This window comes from Octopus bimaculoides, chromosome 6 (genome assembly GCF_046866305.1).
Source record: "Octopus bimaculoides isolate indiv1 chromosome 6, ASM4686630v1, whole genome shotgun sequence".
Lineage (NCBI taxonomy): Eukaryota > Metazoa > Mollusca > Cephalopoda > Octopoda > Octopodidae > Octopus > Octopus bimaculoides.
In genome coordinates this window covers 62,620,128-62,635,127 of record NC_142933.1, presented here as the reverse complement: position 1 = coordinate 62,635,127, position 15,000 = coordinate 62,620,128, and the positions used below count along the sequence as shown (strand labels likewise).

The window sequence follows — 15,000 nt, the reverse complement described above, 5'->3', positions numbered from 1 at the left end:
GAAATTATTATTCTTTACTATGGCAATTGTGGTCTTCGGATCTGTTACATGAGATAACAGCTGTCCATGGCATAGGCTTTGGTTTCCTTGGGATTATCATGAGATCACCACTAATTTCGATTATTTTCCCCCCTATATTAGACAGGCATCTGTAGTTCAACATGCACGTTAAACTGTTTAGAATGTCTATGTATATATATATATATATATATATATATATATATATATATATATATATATATATATATATATATATATATATATATATATACTGCATACTTGTATATATAACGCATAAACAGAGAGAGTCTGAAAGGTACCTGCAAAATACATGGTGTACTATTAGTACCTCTTTCGGTTTTGTATATTTAATCATATATATATATATATATATATATATATATATATATATGCAATATACTTACCAAATTAGATAAAAATATTTTGATATTTCCGAATCCTCTGCACTGTCCTCAGATTGAGACCCAAACACTCTGAAATGTTCGTATTGGAGCTTCCGGCGCAAATGCCAAGCAGTAAAGCATGTCTCTTTCAAATTTCTGGCAGAATGAATTGTGTCATGGCGCTGTTTTCCTCACAGACGGTGTCCAGCTGACCCTACTATACTGTGTAGTCGACAAACTAAAAAATAAACAAAGGGCATACACGAAATTAAAAATATAAAATGGCGACAATTTACCTATCGCAACCTGTATATCTTTTATCTGTCACTCGTTTCAGGCATTTTTCGATTGTGGCCATGCTGGGGCACCACCTTAAAGGATGTGAGTCGACCAAATCAACCCCATGAATTATTTTTTTAAACCTGGTACTTATTCTAATGGAAACTGCTAAGTTACTGGGATGTAAACACACCAACACTGGTTATCGAGTGGTGGTGGGGGCCAGACAGACACAGAGTCATGCACACGCACGTGCGCGCGTACTTACATGCACACACGCACATGCACTCACACACACACCCACGTACACACGCACACACACACATATACACACAAAAAGAGTGAGAGAGAGAGAGAGAGAGAGAGAGAGAGAGAGAGAGAGAGAGAGAGAGAGAGAGAGAGAGAGAGAGAGAGGAGAGTAAAAACTTTGTACTGAGACGCTTCCGGAAAAAAAGAAAACCGTTGGAAAACCGATTATAGCAGCGTCGCTATCTAAGAATATCTGAAGAAGGAATTGTAATTCCGAAATATCATCGGACTATAGATAACTAAATTACAACTGGTATATAGTCCATTTTTTGTATTACAGTGCATTGTTGTACCATTCAAAACTTTTTATTCTTTAAAAATAATACACAATGCTTCAAGCGAACTACAATACTCTTCTTCTCTTTTACTTGCTAATCTACTAACGCTCTATGAAATAAAGTCCAAAGAAAAGAAGAACTCATTGCATGAATTTCATTTAGGTTGTAATTATTTTCCACCTCTAAGTAACGCCTCGCTTCGTAAAATGCGTAGTTGTGCCATACTGAAGAATTCTAAAAAGAATGAATAAGCCCCCACATGATTACAACTGACAAGAAATTTTAAGAATTTCGTAAATGTAAAAAAGCATAAATGAAAATTAATAACTATATGTCCCTATGCATCTTTTTTCTTCTGAATTTTCAAATTTCTAATCCCCTCAAATACGGTGAAGAAATGATTATCACATGATTATCAAATGATTATTAGCTGACCGCTAGGGAAATCTGTTTGTGAGTTCGAAATGATCCAACTAAACTATTCACAAACTGTCAAGGCGTTGTCTGTGAATAGATGTCTTTCTTACTATGCAACGAGTGATTACTACAATGAAATAGCAGCTTCAAACCAATCTCTGCACTTGAAAGGATATATCGGAAACGGGTTGTGGACTTCATTTCTAGCTAAAACTAAAATATTAGCCATATGGGATATAAATCTCGAAACCATTGGATATATCTTACAACATCTGTAAGTAAGCTTTAATCCTAGTGACATGAAGTAATTGCAACCCAAAAGAAATTTGCACACACTCTATCCCTCTCTCTCTCACGCGCCCGCGTGCACACACACATGTCTCTATATTTACATACACATACTCATGATGTGTTATGCTTTTACATCTCCCTTTCTCATTGTAAAAACTTTTTGAAACGTAGTATGTGTTGTATGAAAGGGGATGTTGTGTCAATAAAAGTACCTTGAACATTTGGGTGGAAGTTGCGTCTGTAGAATTTCAGTGAAGAACTATCGTCTGACTGTCGATGCATCACCAATGTGAAATTTCACATTGGTGATTGGAGGGGTGGTATAAAAGACGAATCACCTAAGGAACTTATGTCCATTGGGAAATAAGAAGAATTGCAAAACCAGCAGACAAACACACAAAAACTCTTCTTCCCAAATGATGAGTAAATTCTTGCAGCCTGTTTTCAAAAATTCTTCCCTACAAAAGAGACAAGAATACTTATACTTCTCAACCAAGGCACTTAAACACTATTTTTTTTCTCTGCCAAAATTGGATGTACAGGTTGTAGGTTGTACAAATGCACGCGGTCTGATGTTGGCCTGAAAGATTACTTACTTAGCAAACTCAGATCACTATAGAGTGATTGTGTTACCCGTCAGCAGGAACAGGAATTTTGGTACGCATTCGACTGCAACGAAGTGTGGGCTTCTTCCAACCTGCTTGAATTAATTGGAGAGACAAGGCTGGATCATAAGACACGGACGAACTTCTTGGACCTGCATATTTCTGTTCAAAGATGTGAAAGGTATCGAAGCTAGTATCTTCGGACTTTTATCTGCATATACCCCCAACTGGGACAATGAAAAAGAAAGAACAATAATGTTTTGGCATTGACTCTAGCCATTAGTGAAAATCAAACACTACTTCGGAAGATCTTCATCTCATCTCGGTATTTATTAACATCTTTCAGAAATACTTCGTTTTACTATTAACCTTATAAGGATAACTGTACTGCAAGCCAAGCTTGTTCTAGTTGCATGTAGGTCAACGAAACAGTCTTGCAAGCACAGAGTAAGTGCCCGAGCATAGTTGATTTGTGGTGTTATGTCCAACAAGTGCTTCCGAATGGAGAACAGACCTGAAATAAAACAGAGATAACATAAATGGACATCAGAGAAATATATTTCTATACTACACGTATATTTTACGGTGGCACTTTCCAATCCATGCCCCCACCCCACCATAAAAGTTAATTTAAGATGCTTTCTCAAAACTGAAAATATCAAAATTTGAAGACATTTAAAATAAGGAATACACCACAAAAATACAACTATCAAACACAAGATTAACAAAAATATGAACATTAAGAAGGAAAACACAAAGATAGAACTAAGACATGCACAATGAATAAAGCAAACATAAAAAATAATACAAAACCCATAGAAAAACCACGGGATATTGACAACAAAAACAGAATAAAAATAATAGATGTGTGTGTGTGTGTGTGTGTGTGTGTGTGTGTGTGTGTGTGTGTGTGTGTGTGTGTGTGTGTGTGTGCATAAAAAGAACATGAGAAAAATTTTCAGAAGTGGAAATTCGAAAGGTGAAAATCACGACCATGGCGATGTGAAGGTGAAAATAATTCAGTAATGACATACAACACATCTTCCTATAAGTAAATTAAACTATTTCAACGATAGGATAGCAACAATGATAAAAATACAAACCTAATAATTACTGAGTTAATATAAACAGGCATAACTATATCAGCAGGATGAATGAAATAATATATGTGGAATTTATTCTTGTTACAAATGAAATTTAATGCAAATAGTAATCAAATATGAACAAATCAAAGCAAAAAAAAAAAAAAAAAATTTCTTACTTCAAGAAAGTCGACAAGTGCAAAACAGTAGGAAATATGAAATAGTTATCAAGAGAAAAGAGAAACAATAATTGAAATTGTGAAAGGCTATAATTTAGAATAGTTATAAAAAACTTCAGACAACGAAAAAATACAGAAAGAACTTCAAGCTGAAGCGCATATACTGTGCTAATGAAAATAAAAAGTAAAATCAACAGCACAAATAACAAAATTCCATGTTCTGCAAATATCTTCTGCAAAAGAAAAAAAAAAACAAAGCAAAAAGTAAACAAAAAGAAGGCAAAACCAGAATTTACTCAAGGAAAGAAGAATGAAAAAGTATGTTATACCATAAAAGATAGTGCTTCGGAAGGATTTATCCAGGAAAAACATGAGGTAAGGTGATACTGGTTTTAAGTCAAAATAAAAGAAATATGACAGGGAGCTTTGATATGGCCTCGAGAGGAAACAAAAACTGCCTTATGCAATGATTCGCTCATTGATCGGCATTAAAATAGTGGCATATGGAAGTGTGAGTCCATATTTTAGACCAAGAACCAAACGAGGAGCAAGGTCGGATGCCTCGAGCGCCTGCTGAAAGTCAAGTTCCACAAAGCAAGGGTTTCAGAAGTTCGAGAATCATGGTCAAAAATATTGTTACAAACACTGGGTATTGGCTTGTAGTCACATTCTCGCAACTGTATGCACAATTGTTGAGCATGATGGGAAACCAAATCTTCATGTGGTCAACACTCTCCTTCTTTTCAATAGGGATTCCCCATCAAAAAAGTATTGTAAGTCAATCAAATTGGTAGAACACGGAGGAAGACCTAGTTGCTAAGCATCCGGTATGAAAGGCCTTTTGGGAGATTTCTCCTTTAACGAAGTGAAAACATAATTCAGAAAGAGGGTGGCAAGTAGCATTAACAACACAGAGATGAAGAGCATGGCTCCAGATACAGTGGTTTTCATTACACAAGAAGACATAGCAGCCAAGTTAACCTAAGTAGTATAGAACAAAATCTCCGGTATGACGCTAAAAGTGGCACCTGTTTGTTTGGGATACTTGATATTCACGGGTGTTCGTGTTTTCAACGACAGCTTCATAGATATTATCAAGATGTTTCTGACATCCCTTTCTTATACCTAAGGTACTCACAATAACAGGAACAGTTCTCGCTTTAAGATGCCACATCTTTTGTATTTCAATTTCCAGGTCCTTATGTTTACTTAATTTGTCAAATTCCTTTATAGATATATTTTTGTGAGAACATTTACATCTATTAGTCTACAAGTATTTTCTTCTCTATTTTTAATAACTATGTCTGGTTGACTAGCCTGGATCGGTCTGTCGGTGTTGACTGGAAAATCCCAGAGGATAGCCACATTTTTGCCTTCATACCAGTAAGCAGGAGTGTTGATTTTGTAATGTTTACATATTGTCTAATGTAAATACTGTCCTACACTATCGTGGCGATTTTTGTATTCGTTTGATGTCAGCACAGGGCATCCCGAAATGAGATGGTCTATTGTTTCGTCAAATGTATCACAGAATCTGCAGTTAGGGTCAGAACTGCTTTGAAGAACGTTAGCCTGGTAGTTTTTGGTAAGATATGGACGCGTGCCACTAATATTAGACCTTCAGTATCTGTTGATCTTCTGAGCCACTGATGGGTTGTTGCTTGGTCTACATCAGCATTTCCGCTTCGAAGTATATACTGTCCACATAGAGGCTTTTGGCTCCACCGCTCCTCAATTTCTGCCCATTCTCTTTGCAATCATTTTGATCTGTTTTGTTTGTTTGGTGGCAGTGGTTTCAGATTCATATAATTCAGGGTTAATGCCGAGTTCCCTTACGAATACCAAGCTTCCATGACAATAGAATGTGATGTTTTGCTGCTTTCGTGTTTGCACAGTGTTGTTCTAGAGAATGTTTTAAAATTTGAGATCACATAGACAGTATTTTACGTAGGATATGGGCAGTTCCCATGAGCACTATCTTTTGAACTTCAGCCATTTTGGGGTTTCCTGGTATCTGAGCTAGGTAGTAATCAGCCCGTTTCACTGTCATTCCCAGGGCACCTATGACAATAGGTATTGTTTTCGTCTTCAGATTCCACATTTTGCTAATTTCTATTTCAAGATCTTTATACTTGCTCAGTTTTTGGTATGTCTTGACAGATACGTTTATATCGATTGGGACAGTCATATCAATGAGGAGGCATGATTTTTGTCTGAAGTCTTTCAGTATGATGTCTGGCCTATTTGCATCTATCTTTCTGTCAGTTTGAATGGTGAAGTTCCAGAGGAGTGCGATGTGATCATTTTCAAGTACTGGGGGTGGTTGTTGTTGTTGTTGTTGTTGTTACTATTTAAGACGTCGCACAGTATCGTGGTGTTGATTGAAGAACTTTGTGTCTACCGGGGGTTTGCACTGCCTGTCAAGTCACAACAAGACCTCAGACTAACAGTACTCCACGCAATATGCTTGCAGTTCCAAATATTGCCGGTTTTTGCAATACACCTAGACTGTAGGGTATTTCTAAAGTTTCCAGATGTTTTTCCAGGTTGGGTGGTATTGAACCGAATATTCCGGTGACAATAGGGACAACCTTTATGTTTGACTCTCGTAGCTACCACATCTTAGCGATCTCATTTCTCAGGTCTCCATATTTGTATATCAATCTTTTCTCTTTCTTTCATGATATGTTGACTTACTGGCATTGCCACGTCGATTATTTAGCACTCTTGTTTGTCCCTCTTAAAGGTTACTATATACTGCCTCAGGGATATAGCCAGTGAAGGTTTTGGGCTACCTTGTCGTTTTTGCCTTCCTTGTTCTTGAACACTTTCTGCGCAATTATTATTATTATTTTCCTTCTCAGAGCTGTCGATCTTACTTTCTCTAGTTGATTCTGAGGTCTCACAGGGTCTTTTTCTGCAAATTATAAGATTAGGTTCCTGGATATTAACTTGCCGTGAAAGACACTCAACACCAAAGCATTAATCTCAAAATCCTAGCTGCCACCAATAAAGAAACTTTCTGAGCCTGCTCTGCTAGCATGTCAACTCCAATTTCTCCAATATATTTCTCGAACCTGGTTGTTAGTGTCCCGAGTGTCCCTACAACTACTGGAATAACAGTTACTCTTCTTCTTGCCCACATTCTTGCAATTTCGTCTTTCAGTAATCTGTATCTCTCCTATTTTCCCCAGCTCTTTGTCATTTACGCGTGCATCTCCAAGTATGACAATATCTATGATCTTGGTTTCCTTCTTTCCTTTTCTCCACCACAACAATGTCTGGTCTCCGAGCATCGATTGGAGGGACATATTGGATTGTAAAAATCTCACAGGATCTTCTATTCCTTGTTCTCAGTGGTGCCTTCAGGTTCATGTTCGTATCATTTCTGTGGTGTGCCCAGACCATATTTTCCAAACAGTCCCCAGTGAAAAACCTTAGCTACGTTTTCGTGCCATCTTTTGTAATGATTTGGGACCAGCTTGCTACACGCACTCACAATATATGAGATTGTTTCGCTTTTGCTGCGCACATCCTACAAAGGGGTGATTCACTGCTCTTATCTATTTGAAACTTGGTGTAATTAGTTCGCAGGGATTGTTCCCGAGCGCTGCATATCAGTGCCTCAGTGCATCATTTCAGATCATTTTTTCTTAGCCACCTCCAGGTGTTGGTCTTATCTTATTATTATCATCAATAATATTAATTTGCTAACTTTTGTTTTTGTACGTACGTACCTGGTGTGTGTGTCATACTTATTTCGAAGGAAGAGGTAAAAAAAAAGGTTGAAAGGAGAGGTACAAAGAAAAAAGAAATAAACGGTGTTAATACTGTTTATCAGTATTTTCAGAGTGAACTGCTGTATAAATAGATACAGACACATATTGTGAAATTAAAATAGGGCGAGAGAAGGGACAGAGGATGTGAGAAAAAAGAGAGAGTGAGAGAGACAGTGAATGGTGACTGAAAGGAAGGTGCGTTTGTTTTGTGTTTTTAAATGTTTATTAGTATTTTCAGAGTAGACTGATACATTCACCAAAAGAAAAGTAGATACATAGATCGAAAGAAAAGTTGATACATATATACAGACATATTGTTAGACCAAAGATAAATAATTACAGCAAATATTGGATGTCACTTTCACGTTTCATTACAACACGAGGATAAAATTAATGCGTAAGTGACTGAATACTCCATAGACATGCATAACATTAACGTAGTTCTCAGTGAGATTCAATCTCACACAGAATGTGACACGGCTGTCCCTTTGAATTACAGCTACAACTGATTTTAGACTGAAGCAAGATAAACCTTCAAGTGGTTGGAAGAAAACGAAAAAAGCTCCTATAGAGGGGCAGAAAAATCTTTTTAGGCGTTAGGGTCACTATGGTGTTAATCCGGCCTAATAACAGCATTTGTGGGTCTAACAGATCTGGAGGCCAAGCCCCCAGATAAACACCGATGCGCAGGCTGTTATCAAACTGAGCGTGAGTCATCACATGACAGAATAACAATTATTTCGTGTTATCTTTCATTGCTTATACTAAACACATGGCATTTTTGCTTTACAATATGGAACATTTCCTTTTCTTTCACGTTTTTTTTTTAAAAATGGCACTCCGTCGATTACGACGAGGAAGTTCCTATTTATCTGAACGGAATAGTCTGCTCGTAAGATTAACGCGCAAATGACTGAATACTCCATAGACATGCATACTATTAATGTAGTTCTCAGGGAGATTCAGCCTCACACGGAATGTGACAAGGCTGGCCCCTTTCAATTACAGCTACAACTAATTTTTTGCCAGCTGAGTGCACCACAGCAATGTGAAGTAGAGTGTCCTGCTCAAAAGCACAGCGCGCCACCGGGAACCGTACTCATGATCTTACGATCGTGAACCGAATAACCCTAACCACTGAGCCACACACCTTCACTCTTTTAACCATAGAAAAGAAGAGACAAGGAAAAGAAAGCCTCAGTCATTTAAAATGACAATTAGACTGAAATACAATTGATCTTTTCTAGCTTCTTTACTTTTAACAATGAAGAAGAGGAAAGACATTTAGTAATGAATAAAAGGAAAGTCTTTCAGGTGTTTAAGTTTTTATTCTGGGAGTTCTAGAAGGATCGAGTGTTAGTCCTCTCTTCTTGACCCCATCCCCGGTACTTATCCGTCCCCAAAATTGCTGCCCTTTGGGGCAAAATTTAAAACCATTATTATTATTATTATTATTATTATTATTATTATTATTATTGAGGGTGTGTGGCCTAAGGGTTGGGATTTTACACTCACGATCACGAGATCCTAGTTTCAATTGCTCGAATAGGTGGTGCGTTGGGTTCTTGAGCAAAACACTTTCTGTGGTACACCGTGCACCCGTTCAGGCAGCGTCAACTTGATGAAGAGATTGATCTAATGTCCATCACATTTATTTGATCACTACAAACAAACCATTTGTGCATCTCGTTTGGCAAAAGCTGAACGCTCATACGTCGTCTTCGACGGGAGACTCCATCATCATCATCATCATCATCATCATCATCATCATCATCATCATCATCATCATCATCATCATCATCATCATCATCATCATCATCATCATTATTATTATTATTATTATTATTATTATTATTTTATGTTTGACTTTTGTTTTGCATTTGTACAAGTTGGATCCAAGTCTCACCCAGAGACCTCAAGAGACAACAAGTTAGAAGTTCATGTAGGTGTTATGCCTAGGGTACCATATATTTGGATTTGTACAGTTTTGTTCAAGTGAATGTTTAAGAAACCATAAGAAAATTATGTTTGCTTTAAAATTTGAGATCACATAGACAGTATTTTACGTAGGATATGGGCAGTTCCCATGAGCACTATCTTTTGGACTTCAGCCATTTTGGGGTTTCCTGGTATCTGAGCTAGGTAGTAATCAGCCCGTTTCGCTGTCATTCCCAGGGCACCTATGACAATAGGTATTGTTTTCGTCTTCAGATTCCACATTTTGCTAATTTCTATTTCAAGATCTTTATATTTGCTCAGTTTTTGGTAGGTCTTGACAGATACGTTTATATCAATTGGGACAGTCATATCAATGAGGAGGCATGATTTTTGTCTGAAGTCTTTCAGTATGATGTCTGGCCTATTTGCGTCTATCTTTCTGTCAGTTTGAATGGTGAAGTTCCAGAGGAGTGCAATGTGATCATTTTCAAGTACTGGGGGTGGTTTGTGTTCCCACCAGTTTTTATCATGGGGCAAGTCCAGGTTTTTGCATATTACCCAGTGAATATATTGTGCAGCTCTATCATGCCTGTTGAGATACTCTGTAGGCGCAAGCAGACTGCACATGGAGACAACATGATCGATGGTCTCATTTTGTTGTTGGCATATACGACATAATGGGGAGCTGCCGTTCTTTAATATGTTGGCCTGGTAGTTCTTTGTAGGTAGGCATTGATCTTGGGCTGCTATGATAAACCCCTCTGTTTCTGATTTCAATCCAGAGGCCATTAACCATTGGTGGGTAAGGGCTTTGTCAATATCTGCATTATTCGCTCTCTTTGGGTATTTGCCATTGAGAGGTTTTCCATGCCATTTTTCAGTCATAATAGCTAAGGCAGCAATTTTAGCACGGGTTTTCAAGCGCTTAGCTTTTTCTGTAGGTGTTTCTAGTTCGTCTAATTCTTGAATTTGTTGCAATTGGAATTCACTTAGATATTCCTTTGCCTGTTTTGTTACTGAGTAAGATGCTTTCTTGCTTTCATATTTTAAGACAAGTTTTAGCATCCAGTCCTCAGAGTTTTTCATATAGGTGTCTAGGCCAATTGTGGCTACCTTCATTGATAATGCCAGCTGTAGTAGTCCTCGACCTCCCTCTTTTCTTGGCAGATAAAGACGTTCTATATCTGCCTTAGGGTGGTGCATTCTATGCATTGTCAACAGTTTTCGTATTTTTCTGTCAACATTACATATTTCAGTAATTGACCAGTTAACGATGTTGAAACTGTAAGTCACGACTGGTATGGCTAGAGCATTGATCGCTTCGATCCTGTTTCTCGCGTTCAGCTCTGTCTTCAGTATTGCTCTCACCCTGCGATAACATTCTCTTCTGATCCTTTCCCTCATCACTGAGTGCTTGATATTGTCCCCTTCAATTACCCCTAGGTATTTGTAGCTCTCCGCTGGTTCTAACTCTTTTATGACATTTTGCTGGTCAAGGTTCACATTAGATGTATTTGTCATTTTTCCTTTGATAAAGATAGCTTTTGCACATTTATCAAGGCCAAATTGCATCCTGATGTCATCACTGAATTGTTTAACAATCGCTAGTAGGCCTTTGAGTTGTTGGTCATTTTTTGCAAAGAGCTTTAAATCATCCATGTAAATGAGATGATTTATATTTTTATCAAATATTTTATAACCATACTGTGCATCATTGAGCAATTTTGAGAGCGGTATTAGGGCTAGACAGAAGAGGAGTGGTGATAGTGAGTCACCCTGGAAAATGCCACATGAAATTCTTACATCTCCAGCATTTAGAGATTCATTGTCATTGTTCAACATCAGTGTGGTTCTCCATGATCTCATACTTACAGATAAAAAGTTTCGCAGAGTAGGAGCTATTTTATACATTTCCAGACATTTCCTAATCAAGCTATGTGGTAGGCTATCAAAGGCCTTTTTATAGTCTATCCAGGCTATTGACAAGTTTTTGTGTCGCTTGTGACAATCTTCTAAGATCATCTTATTGATGAGTAGCTGATCTTTACAACCATAAGATCCACGTTTACATCCCTTTTGCTCATTAGGGAATATGCTACTTTCTATTAAAAAACTATAGGTGTACTCGGTTAGGACAGATGTTAGCGTCTTATACATTGTTGTTAAGCAGGTTATGGGGTGATAATTTTTTGGTTCGTTTGTTTCCTCATTTTTTGGAAGCAGGAATGTTAAACCATTAACTAGCCAAGAGGGCATCAAACTAGGATTTTGCAAAACATCGTTGTAAAGTTTTGTTAGCAGTTCATGGCTTTCTGGGAAGGCATTCAACCAGAAGTTAGGAATTTTATCCTTTCCTGGAGACTTCCATTTGCTTGACCTCCTGAGAGCAGATCTTATATCTTCTACCCTGACCCCCTCCCACTTTTGCTCCTCTAAGGAGTCTAGGTCTGTAGCTATTCTATCAATCCAAGGGGCCTTTTCATTGTGTGTTTTATCTTCTGCCCAGATTTTATTCCAAAATTCTTGCACTTCTTCTTTTGATGGGACAGACTTTATTGTTACTGGTGTTTTCCCTATCTTCCTGTAGAAATTTTTGGGGTTATTTTTGAACATGTTATTATCTCGGAAGAATTTAACACGCTTTTCATACCTTGCTATGCGGGCAGCTTTAGCACATACCTTTTGCTTGATGGTTTCTATGGTGGCATCAATGTCAACTATGGTTTTCATGTTATATTTTTTCTTTAGTTTTTGGGTCTTTGTAGGTTTGATACTCTTGTCAAATTTAAGGTTTTTCAAACATTCTATGTCAGATCTAAGCAGCTTAATTTGGTGTTGAATGCGTTCTTGCCAAGAAGGCTTTTTGTGGGAGTGTTGTCTTTTTCTAATCTTTTCACCACATAGAATCGTTGAGATTCTTGCGGATGCATAGTACAGGTGGTTGAGATCTGTAATATCAACATCATTAGCTGAAATTATATCCTTAAGTGCAAGGCGGATTTTACCAATTATTTTCAGGTTTTGGTTAGAATTGCGAATTTTGGGGAGAGTGTCGCGTTCATTCATACTAGTTTCTTTAATTTTCAGCCATTCAATCATGATTTGATTTTTTAGATCATGTAGTTCTGTTGCGTCGATTTCTGTATGACTTCCTTCATCTATTTGATTTTCACCTGCCTTAGTGTTTATGGTTGGTTCAGAGAGTATTTCATTTTGCCTATCAGTTACCTTAACTCTTTCAATTATTACTGTATTTTCATCAGCCTTGGGCTGGTTTATAATTATTTCCTCTGTAGTATCTTCTTTAGCTGCAGTTTCATTCTTTTTATCCTTTACTGCTTGCTTAATTTGGTCAATCTCTACTTCAGTTAGTAATTTTTCTTTTATAATGTTTCTTCTGACGTTGGCAAGTTTATTACTGTCTATGTAGGGTCTTACTGAAAGGTGTTTCTGTCTCCAGTTTAAGTAGGTTTGTACAGTATTAGATTTATCTGTAGGGAAATATATGGCACGGTAGAAGGCTCTAAGAACTTCTTTATTATCTTCCCTAGACCATTTTTCATTCTTTTTCTTTTGGTTATTTGATGACGAGCATGGATGGCCATCTGTTGGAATATTCCGTTATTATTATTATTATTATTATTATTATTATTATTATTATTATTATTATTATTATTATTATTATTATTATTAAATGGTATGGAATTGTGTTTACCTGTCACACTCTCGTCCAGAATGTCTTAACTCCCGTGCATATTAATGCCTCGTAGAGAAAAGGCTGTCTGGATGCAGGGCCGATGGCTCGGGAGCGCCCAAGATGGAATTTACTCAGGATTCAATAAGGAATGAAACTCCTGCATCTACATGTGGTATCTCCAGTATCCAAAGTATGGTGTTGAGAATTAAATGAAGATGGGCAGGACATGATGTTCGAATACAAGATAGTCGCATGCCGAAATGTTTTTTTTGTGTGTGGATTTTGCAGTAAAACACACACACACACACAAACATACATACAAGCACACGTGCACACACACGCATACATACACATACACACACATACGCACGCACATTCATAACAGTGAGGTGCTAACAAAATGCCCACATCATCATCAAAATACAGCTTAAATGATCCGGTCATCTCTCACGCATGAGTGATATCAGAATTCTGAAGCAACTTCTCTTTCGCCAATTCCCAACAGGAAGGTCAGTTGGAAAGCCACTCTTGCATTTCAAAGACAAAGTGAAAGACATTCTGAAGCGATGCAAATTTCCCTTTTCTTCCAGGGAAAACAAAGTATCAGAACGCAGGACCTAGTGCCAGTCCTGTTTCTCCTCATTTCAAAGATATGAGCAAAGTCGACCAACTTCGTGCGAGCATGAAGGCACGCTAGCAAAACGCTGCACCTCTAAAGGGAAACCTTACCAGTCGTTGTAGTTTTGTAGCACGAAGCAAAGCAGGCCTTGCCGTCTACTTAAGAAAACACTGTGAGTGATCCACAAGCATTCAAAACTGTACCCTCATTCGTTCCATTTGCCAAGAAGTTTGTAAGGTACCAGTAGGCCCCAGGAGATACATTTGTGCCCATAGAACATAATTAACGCTTTATTTTCCTAAACCCTCATTTGTCGTGCACGACAAGGGTTTCCATCACACACACACACACACACACACACACACACACACACACATAATTTCAATTTAGTGGTCATCCCTCTTATATGTGTGTGTATATATATATATATATATACACACACACATACACACACACATATATATATATATATACACATATATGTGTGTGTGTGTGTGTGTGTGCTTGTGAGCGTTATACTAATACATCTATTTGTTTTCTACACTTGTCTTCGTGTGCTGTTTTTTGTGAATTCTCCCTATGTATATACGTGTATGCGTGTATGTATATATATATATATATATATATAGCTGATGAAGAAGAATGTTCTCTATGTGGCTTGTGTGTTTTCTCGTCTACGTTTTGTTTGCAATGTCCTGTACCCAGATATGCACCTATACATACAGGTGGATGTCGGTATGCACATACCTGTACGTATATATGCATATATTCATTTATTATTTGTTTATATATATATATATATATATATATATATATATATATATGTATGTATATCTTACTGTTCCACTTCTGCTTTTCACTCTCTCTCTCTCTCTCTCTCTCTCTCTCTCTCTCTCTGTCTGACAAGAAAATTTTCCTATTCCTAACAAGTAAGCCCTTTCATCTTGGATGCCACATGTTGTGACACCTCCAACGTCAACTTCGTATGTTCGTGTGCCACCCTAGGCTCCGCTGTTCGTCAGGTGAAAAGAACAAACTGCGAAAGTATCGGCCGCGCTCTGACAAATTTGTGGTCGAGCGTGAAGCGGTGAAGACATTCTTCGTTCTCACCACCACCCCGGAG

At 37.6% G+C, this 15,000-nt stretch overlaps 1 long non-coding RNA gene across 1 annotated transcript in view; it reads right to left on the bottom strand.

Annotated features, from left to right (window-relative positions):
- LOC149135154 (uncharacterized) overlaps positions 1 to 987 on the bottom strand; it is a 2,427-nt gene extending 1,440 nt beyond the window's left edge. The window contains exon 1 of the long non-coding RNA XR_016242119.1: positions 426 to 987. This is a non-coding gene — a long non-coding RNA (uncharacterized LOC149135154). The remainder of the gene's footprint in view (positions 1 to 425) is intronic.
- Positions 988 to 15,000: the final 14,013 nt, after the last annotated feature.